The sequence below is a fragment of the Cariama cristata genome, unplaced genomic scaffold (genome assembly GCF_000690535.1).
Source record: "Cariama cristata isolate BGI_N322 unplaced genomic scaffold, ASM69053v1 scaffold25495, whole genome shotgun sequence".
Taxonomy (NCBI): domain Eukaryota; kingdom Metazoa; phylum Chordata; class Aves; order Cariamiformes; family Cariamidae; genus Cariama; species Cariama cristata.
The window spans coordinates 38274-48185 of NW_009616271.1; positions in this window are offsets into that span (position 1 = coordinate 38274).

Genomic DNA, 9912 nt, shown 5'->3' on the forward strand with positions numbered 1-9912 from the left:
GAGTTACAAATCTAACAGTGACAGTTAAAAAGAAAAATTATAAAGAACTAGTAGCAACAGTGACTGCTACCTTTGCTCCCTAGTCACATCCTCCTTCCACAACCTCCCCAAGTAGGAAGCATGCAAGCGTATTTTAAAAAATCATAATCAGCTATTTTTAATATACTACATGACTCTCACTCAACTTTTCCTTTTTTCTTGTACTTCCTCCACTTGCACCCCAGGCTCATTTCATGCCTTTTAATGTACTACCACGCATCCTCTGTCACTTCTGCAATACAACCCCGCTGCCTTTCTCCTACCTTGGTATTTCAACTGCCAGCCTTCTAACTACACTATTCTGTCTTCCCAGCATAAAAATTTCTATGGAGTAGTTGCAAACGCCCCATATAACACAGCACCAAATCACTGTTTAGAGTGTCTAGGTATCACAGCTTGCTATTTGGGAGGTCATGAAAGAAAGTTATTGCTGACAAAGCCTGCAGAACAGCAAAAAGTGATGAGGATGGATGAGTCCTACCAAGCACTCTGGATCCTATGGTACACAGGGCTAACACACATCAGCATCAGTTGTGATTCACAGACCCTTCTCTTTAAAAGTGGTATGCTGCAGAGTTCAGAAGCTATTTTAGAAAACACTAGCTCACAGGGAATCGGTGCAGAACTTAAGCTGCCTCAACTAAAACAAGCAAAGCTTGAAAACCCCAGATAGTCACACAATTATCAGCCTTGCTATCACACCTTACTCTCCAAACCATTCTTGCAGTAAGCAAACAATTATTCACCCAGGCTCACTATCACCTGGCACTGGAGATATTCCCAGGCTTCACAAGGAATCCTAGTTAGGCAGACACGGAGGGAATCATTTCAGACAGTCTGACTTTTGCTGGGACAACCTCCGAGTACATTCTCTCCTCCCTGGCACACTGGGCTCAGCAGCAGTCACCTGCTGACTATGCCATCCTGCACAAGAACCTGAAAGGGCAGGATTTTGCCGTACTTTTTAAACAGCTATATCCCACTGCCAATCTCTAGTACATACTGTGGGCTGCATATATCGTCATAGGACTGACAAGTTTAGAGCTATAAATGTATACAAGAATGGAGTAGAAAAGAAGGACATGAGATGATCAGTGCCTCCGCTGAGTTCTCAGGTCTAAGCCAGGAGGGCTTCTTTTCAGAATGAGGAATTATCATAAGGAGATTCAACAAAAAATTTTTGGTGAAGTTTAGCTCCCTGAGCCAGTTCTTCAAGCTTTAGATTAGTGCAAGAGAGACAGAGAGAAAACTCTGAAACAGGGCAAAGAAAGAACAGACTTTCAAAGGCCTGCCTTTATCATCAAACCACATTTGAAGCTCAAAGGAACAGCATAGTTTGATCAGCTGGGTAATTCTCAACAAAGCACCATCAATATCCCCTCACAACCACAGCTTAACAAAATACAGCATCTCATCAGCTGAGCCACAGCAACTCCCCACGCACGCTCTCAGCCCAAGGCAAGAATAAAGTATAAACACAGGGTCATTGCTTTCGCATTAAAGTGACTTAGTTAACGATCTTTTTTTACAGAGTAAAAGAACACCAAATCCCAACAAGATTATTTATGTTAGCCTAAAAAAGTTTGCCTTAAAACAATTTAAAGTGAACAATTACAAAAATCTTTTTGTATGAATTCTATGAACCCTTAGATGTATGTGAAACTGCTTCATTTTGTCTGGTAAAAACACCCATGAGATTAGTCCAGCCTCTTGGGAATAGCCAGGCCGTAGTGCAAAAAGGTGTTTTCCAGCAAAGACTGCTGTTTGAGCTACTTTGTTGCAAAAGCACATGAACAGAATAAAGCATTTACAAAGGAAACACAATTCCTAGCCTACAACTCCTGATTTGAACTCTAATGAATTTAAGAGTATTTCTTTGTAAAATAAACAGTAACAATCTTCACTGGTGTTTGGAGATTCTGCTATTTTCCTTTTCTGAAAACATTTGCTTGGTTTCCAGCTCCTACTGTGTTTGATCCAGCTACAGTGAGGTCAACTGCCTGCAAGATACACTGCCATTTTTCCTGTGCATAACCAAGTGGGCTGAAGGTACAAGGAGCAGCTATCAGCACTGGTCTGCCTTCAAAGAAAATAATTTTTCATCTTATAGCCTCTCACAGGATCTTTAAAGATAAAGCTGAGGAGAGCTGTAACTTTTAGATAAACAAAGTAATACTGAAGAACTTCTCATTAACTGAACAAAGGCAGCAAATGCAAGATTTCCTAATTCCATACTCAGTTTTAAATAAGGGCCTGATTAGTTAGTGTACTACATTCCCTAGTTTATCCTCAAACTAGTTTTTTGAATCAAAAACACCAAAATTAATGACAAGAATGTCTACTTCCATAAAATGTTTTTTCCAGAAAGACTTTAGCCAATGTGTATAATTAGACATGTATTCCAGGGACAGAAACTAAAGCACCAAAGAACTCTGTATATTTTCCTCTCCATATATATGGTAGAATCATTCTTAGGGCAAAATAAGAAGAGTCAAGTACGTAATATAGAGCATATGCATGATGAGTTCAACAAAGCACTTTAAAGTGATTAAATAATAATCCTTCCTAAATTCAAAATGCTGCCACTAATACTGCTTAGAAAAAATAAAGCACTGTCTTTATGTAGCACTACTTTCATTTGCCAGTAGAAACACTAATGACCAAAAAAAAACCCCACCAACCAAAAAACCAAGCAAAACCCCACAACCTTAGAGGATCAAACACAAACATAGTCTATAAAAATCACGTATCCTCTACAGGTCAGTAATTATGAAGTCAGAACTAAACATTAATTATTTCAGTTGTTTATGAACCAATTCTAACATTGTGAGTAATTTCTCATCATCTTCAACATTACATTCCTACTTAGTCACTTTTATGCCCAGAATTTATTAATAGGAATCTGAGTCGCCTTTGTCTTGCCACTATGTTACTAGCTTCTACTCTGATAATTAATATGAACAAATAATTTTATCCTGTAGACACATACCGGAAGACTTTCAAAGATAGCTAGGGGAAAAAAAAAACAAACAACAAGTACCAGAAGCAAAAATCTCACCCTGCTTTCTTATGCCAAGAACAGGCAAAAATGCAATGTCATTTAGCCTTCTGTGTTGACAACTGCAAGCTTTGGATACCATCCTACGAAACCCTGAGATTTGGAAGCAGCATAACCACCTTCCAGCTCCTGGCTTCGGCCTTTGCAAGCAAATCATACTGAAAAAAATAACATACTTAGAAAGTAACATTTTTTCCTGGTGACTTCGTTTTCAGACAAATCCATGCCCTGCTCTATTTCACCATACAGCTATAGAAGCATTTCAGCTGCTTGAAGAAGAAGGTACAGTCAAAACTGCTTTTTTCAGCAGTAGACAGGCCCAGATTATCTACGATTCAGACAAATAACAAGGTGAAAAACCTAGTGAAGAAGATAAGGTTTTATTTACCTCAACCAGAACCAGGACTAACTGAACATCAGAAGGAACAGAGTTGAGTAGCAAAAGAAAGTTATATTCAGAATCAGTAGCTTAAAAAGACCTTAAAGACATCGGAGAAACAACAGAAGTAGATTTCACTTGCAAGAGGCAGGAAAGAACATCTTATAAAACGCTTGGGGGGGGGGAAGCCACTACCTTTATCACAAACAAGAGAGCAATATCAAAGTGCAAGTAAAACATCACCAAGTTTTGAACATGTGTAGCACCTAAGTGGTATAATCTCAGCCACACTAGTTTAACTGTCGTATTTAACAGTTTTATTGTAGTTTGGTTGGTTGGTGGTTTGTTGGGGGGGGGGGGTTCTTTGTTTGGTTTGGGTTTTTTTTTTGTGGTGTGGTGGGTTTTTTTGTTTTGTTTTTTAAATACAACACAGTATTTTTGGGCAGTGTGGCTGTTTCCAACTATTTCTTAGCACAGTTTGGTCAGCCTACAGAGGCAGACCCAGAGATAGGGCATTACAGCACAAGAATTCCAGGTCCAAAGCAGTCTCTCCTGATTTCACCAGCTCCATGAAATCTAGGGAGCCAGTGCTTTTGAGGCTGCAAGTCTTAATCTTTAGTATTTCTACAGGCAATGCCAAAATACAGAACTGGAGAGTTTATTGTTCACTGGATTGCTTTCAGATCTGATTCAAAATTGTAATATTACTAAAAATAATCTTCCAAGTAAGAAGACAATTTGCAATCTAGCGTGCCAATCACAACAGTCTGTGCTACAGTAAGAACTCAATATTTATTTAAACATACAGATTTTTTTTGAGTTCTGCTAATGTTTCCTTAGAAATAAGAATTGGATTTTTAGATACTACAACTTATTTGAAGTATTTAAGTTTCTCAATAATTCAAGCTATTATTAAATGCACCCACCTTAGGGAAACCGAGGCAGTTCAGAATAACATGGCTGTGGCATGCTAGGCTGTCAGTCACATCCATTTGGGAAAAATAAGGTAAGAAAGAAAATCCAGCTGTTGAAATCTGAAACTACTCCTGCTAGGGAATTTCCAAGTACTGCATTAAGCAGTGAAACCAGCAAAGTATTTTGCCTTCCAAATCATCGGAATAGTTCATTTTTAATTTACCTTTCTGTTCACTAGTAACTGTATATGTCATCACCACTCAAATCTGTTCATGTCTGTGTGAGTACTGAGCAGGTGTTTCTTTTCTAAGGAACTGAAGTATTCTTTTGGAGCACCGATAGTGCCAGAGGTTGCTTCTCAAAAGTCAAAATATCTTCATCTCTTTGTAATCTCCTGAATCGCTCAGTGGGTTCTGCAGCAGGGAATACCCTCCTGTGTAACCTACAGCTTCCCTGCTTCAGCAATTTTACAATAGGAATTCTAGCAAACACAAAGACTTGGTCACCCCTATTTTGCTATGACAAAACTTGGCAAAGGGAGAGAGCAGGAGAGGTCCTGGTACTATGTGTCTCCCTTTCCCCTGAAGGACGGGATTGTGCTCCTTGTTGGTAGAAAACAGTCAATGCCCACACCACCCCCATGGCTTTTACTTGATGGTCAGAGATTTACTAGTTGGTAATAGTGCACAGTAGAAGAAAGGTAGTGACTATCTATAAACAGTGTAGTTTTATTTAAAATTTAAAAGTCCTAAAATAAGTCAACATCACACAACCTACATCACCTACTAATTTCATCCTCACAAATGTTTGTATGCATTGTGCAAATGAAGCAGAAGGAACACTTCTAAGAGACAGACATTGACTCCCCTCCAAATACTTATGAATGCCATTTTTGAGGCAACATAGCTCTCAGGTTCTATCTATACCTTGGCTGCAGAATAACTCTTCTCTTATTTCAGTACCTGTGCTCTCTGATTATTTTTATGCAACATACCAGTCCTGTCACTGCACAGTATCAAACAGCCCTTAGTAAAGAAACTCACAAGATCAATTCTTTTTTGTTCTTGGCACAGGAACAGCATCACAACACCCACCTCTTAGATATGAGATTAGCATACCTCCAGCACAGAAAGATACTGGCACACAGGCCTGAAATCAGCTTATCATCGGGGTAGTGCTGAACACAATGAGCCAGCTTGGATCCAAGCTGTAGTGTCCTGTATTTGGAGGACTAGTGAGTGCTGGTGGAGGTACATCAGCAGACCTTACTTGTCTGATGCAAAGCTTGTGGGAAGAGGAAGAAGGTTTGATGGGACCAAGCCAGCTGTGTGCAATTGCTAGCGCTGTGTTAGGCTCTCCAGCAAACAGTAAATCATTTATATTACTAGTTTTATTCCCCACTCTTCCAGTCTCCCCTTGCCTTAGATAAGGGTTTGAAACACAGACAGCTGCTACCCCTACTCTTTGCTGTAACAAAGTAAGATTCTAGAGCAAGGGATGGATGAAGAGACATGTATGTCTTGGCTAGCAAGCCAGGGGAGACTATCTTTAGCTTTTCACATGAAAATCTAGCTTTGCAAAGCCGAACAGGGAACAGAGTTTCAGGGTGTAACTTAGATATGACCCTACTGCAGGCACAAGAGAAACAAGCCCTGGTGGCTCAAGCAGGTACATGCTGCTGTTTACTATGAGACCAACCTAACAAAAAAAACACCTTTCCAGTACTCATTTGAGGAGCATTTTAATGGATAGTAAATTTACAGGTTTAAACTACTTCCTTGATAAGCCCACAGAGCATTCAAGTGCAGTAAAAGTCTACAAGAGCATCTGTCACTTGGTCCTCCTTACATTACAGCTAGTGAGCAACATGTTAGCATTTTAAGGCTAAAGTGTTGTGAACAGTAAGCAAATTGTTTCTTTCTGTGAAGTTATTTCTGCTGGTGTTGTAGAACACTCAAATTGAAACCCAGTGGTCAAGTGCTTCTTTAAATCTAGAGAGGGCTTTTTAAAAAAATTTTTTTTTTTTAAACACTTGCTCCAGTCTCAGTCAAATAGTCACAGAAGTTTAATATAGGTAAAACATCTCCAAGAGAACAGAGAAGCATAAACTGCTTTAATACGTCTTTAGAAAAAACACATCTTTATGAAAAAGAGACACTGGAGTAGAGGATTCCTTTAATCTCACACAACCGAGACATTTTGATACCAGATTTTCACCAGAAAGCTGTCACTTCGTTTGTCCTCCATCTTCATCCATTTCAGACATCACAATTCTTCCCTTTTCTCCAGCTCTGGGACAGATTATGTATCTTGATAACAAACACAGAGTCTCTCCTCCCCTCATCCAAATCATTTTTTCCTAGACAGTTGGAAACAGCTTTAGTGCAAGGAAGAACGTGTCAAGCACTGGCTACCTTTGGGCCAGCAAGCAGTGCAGCACAAACAAGGCAGCTGTTTCTAAGGAGATGACAGGCATACTACTGCATTTCAGGGGTTTTACTTCAGAAGAGCCCTCCTATAGTATAGTCCTGTAGACTCATCACTCAACGGCTGGGGTGCATCTTCCAGTTTTATTTCATCTGAAAGCAATCCAGTTCTTACACTCCAAGGCAGGTCTGCAATGCGAACTGAGGTGCACAAGACATCCCCTTAATTGTGTGTTTCTAAGCTGAACTCTCCTGTAGGTGCACCAATCAAAGACTAATTAATTTATAAAATAGACTGGACTAGAGTGTTTTCTAAAGCATGTATTCGTGAATGTGAGCAAGATCAGAACTGCATTCTAGTGTAATATATAACTTATTGACAGGTAGTCAATTACACAGAAAAAAGTATTTCTCCATGATATCTCAGAAAAAAAAAATTTTTAATCACAAACCTTAGGAAACAAGCTCAATCAAACTACACCATGTGGTTCACTGTCCTTTTAAGATGACTTCAACATTAAATAAGATACAGAAATGCTTTTGCAGCAAGAATAATTCAAGATGTTTACCTAAGAACAACTAATATTAATCTTTAAGCATAGTATCCATGGAAAACACTAGTAAAGAGGCTCTTAAGCTCTAGTTACAAAATGAGTACTGGGGCCTTCTGTTAATATCGGCATTTATAGAGAAGCAGTACCTTCACCTGTTAGAAATGTCAGAGATGCTCAAAGCTGAAATTATGCTCAGAATCAAGTGATAATAACAATCAATGCCAAGCAAAAAGAAAAGAAAAAGCCTACACTACTTTTTTATTTAATACCTGCTGCTCCTGCTTTAATCCATCTCTGGATTTAGCTTTTTGGTCAACAATATTTCATGTGCTTTGACAGCTACACTCACCACACTTCGTGCTGCACAGGGATCAAAGGACTACACATGAAGAAAGGGAAGCATAAACACCAAAGAGATCATGGTATCACCCCATTTCAAAAGCATTCTTACTTAAATAAGAGAACATTATCCAGTTAAAAAAAGCAGTATTTTCTGAGAAACACTCGACAAGCTAGGATATTTCAGTACAGAACTGAACGAGACCAAGCTACGTTTCACACAATAGCTTAACAGAGAGGAAACACAGATGTAATCATACAATTTGCAGCTCTAGTACAGTAAGCAAAACGAGGCTACGTGCTTCTCTTCAGCAGCATAGCAGTCATTTTAGAAATACCATTATAGGTGCGTCTAAAACAAACACTGTAGAGGGCAACAGTTGAAACGTGGAGCTTTCAATCAAAAATTTGCATTTACCCATAGCATCCATTGCTCTTCTAGACTACCAAACATGCTTTCAATGCCAGTCAGCCCCCAGGTCTGTCCTCCTGGCCCCCTCCTACTCCCAACATGGTTGGAAAAGTCACAAGGAATAAAGGCAATAGCTAAGAGGTTACAGAGCCTGTGCTATCAGCACAAGGGATTTTTAGTGGCACTTTTTTGGGAATAGTGGAAGAGAATTACCAATGATCCATTAGCTTTATAGCCCAGAGCCGAGACAACACAGCATAATCCACACTCATTCTGACAATTGTCACATTCATCCCCTCTCCTTCCAAAAGCACATCAAAGTGCTACATGTATTGCAAATTTACTTTGAATCTCAATATGGTCACAAACCTAGAGGGGGTCATCTAATCAACAAATTTCCTCAATTCACATTTGAAATGCTATCCAAGGCACTACTGGGGGAAAAGAAAAAAAAAAAGATAGACTTCAGATCACAATTAAATTCACATACTCACTGAAGGAACACAAATTGAGAAACCTCAACTAACTAGCCTAGCAAATAATGTTGACTTCACCTTCCAGTCTGATACAGCAAAAAAATATACTGGTGGAGTTGGTAGCATTGTTATGGTCCATTTTTTATTTCAGAGGAGAGTAAGTCACAGCTTTCCTCTAGAGTCCTGTGATTCAAAAGTAACTCTCTCAACTTCAGCTCTTTTGATTAACTGGAGGCACTCACTGCCTTGCTCTACCTTGCAGCATCCGCACACTTCACGTACGGTCATGCCGAGGACCCGGCTGGCCTGAGCCCATGCCCACGCAAGTCACCAGGGCTTGCAGACTGCCTGCCTTGCAGCGGGAGGCCAGGCCTTGTTTCAGCCCAGGGCATCCACCACGTCCCCAGCCTGCGCAGCAATCGCACCATCAGGACACCTGGCAGCTGCTAAAGGCACCAAGTGTTCTGGTTCAACAGATGCAGCTTTTCCCACAAAGCAGAGTTTAACTTTTTTTTTCCCCTTCCCAATAAAAATCAACTAGCCCTACTGCTAACATGCTATGAAGACCAATACTAATGCATTATTCTCACTTATAAGCAGAGCATAGCAACACCAGCTTAACCACACTGTAGATCTTTGTTTTCAGTCAAATTAGTCGTTCAACAACATCCATCTTGGGAAGATTCGTTTTTTTTTTTTTAAATACAATTTTACACTTTTAAGAATTTAAAAGCATCTCTGAAAATACAGCCAAATCAACAATCATCTACATCTTTAAAAAGCAAAGTTAAGGAGATCTGAAACATTGATTTTGTAGCCTAGAATAACATTTAACACATCTAGTGCTGCTTCTCCTGGAGAGTCTGCATAGGAGCCCAAGCAAAGAATCACAGTAACTGGGTAAAATGTGAGATCGGCCCTTCGGAAAATAATCAGAAAAAAAAAAAAACTATTTAAAAGAAAACAAGGCTCTGGTTTACTTATCTGATAAGTAGTTCAAGTTTCAGACACATTTGAAAATGCCAGATCTTACACCAAAAGAAACTCTGTCTTTCCAATACTCTGCAGAGTGAATATACAGATTAATACAAGTCTATGGGCAACCACAGATTCTGATCTGCACAATAATCGAGTCTCATTACAAAAATATACCTTTTCCTTGGCACATTACTAAAACCTTAACCCTAGAACATGCTGCTTACAGCTGAAATGGATTACTACACAACTATTTTCTGACTATCCTAAAATTAGCAAGAAAAACAAAAGGCAAAAGAATCCTTTAAATTACTACCTCTACCTGCTATACTTGGGGGG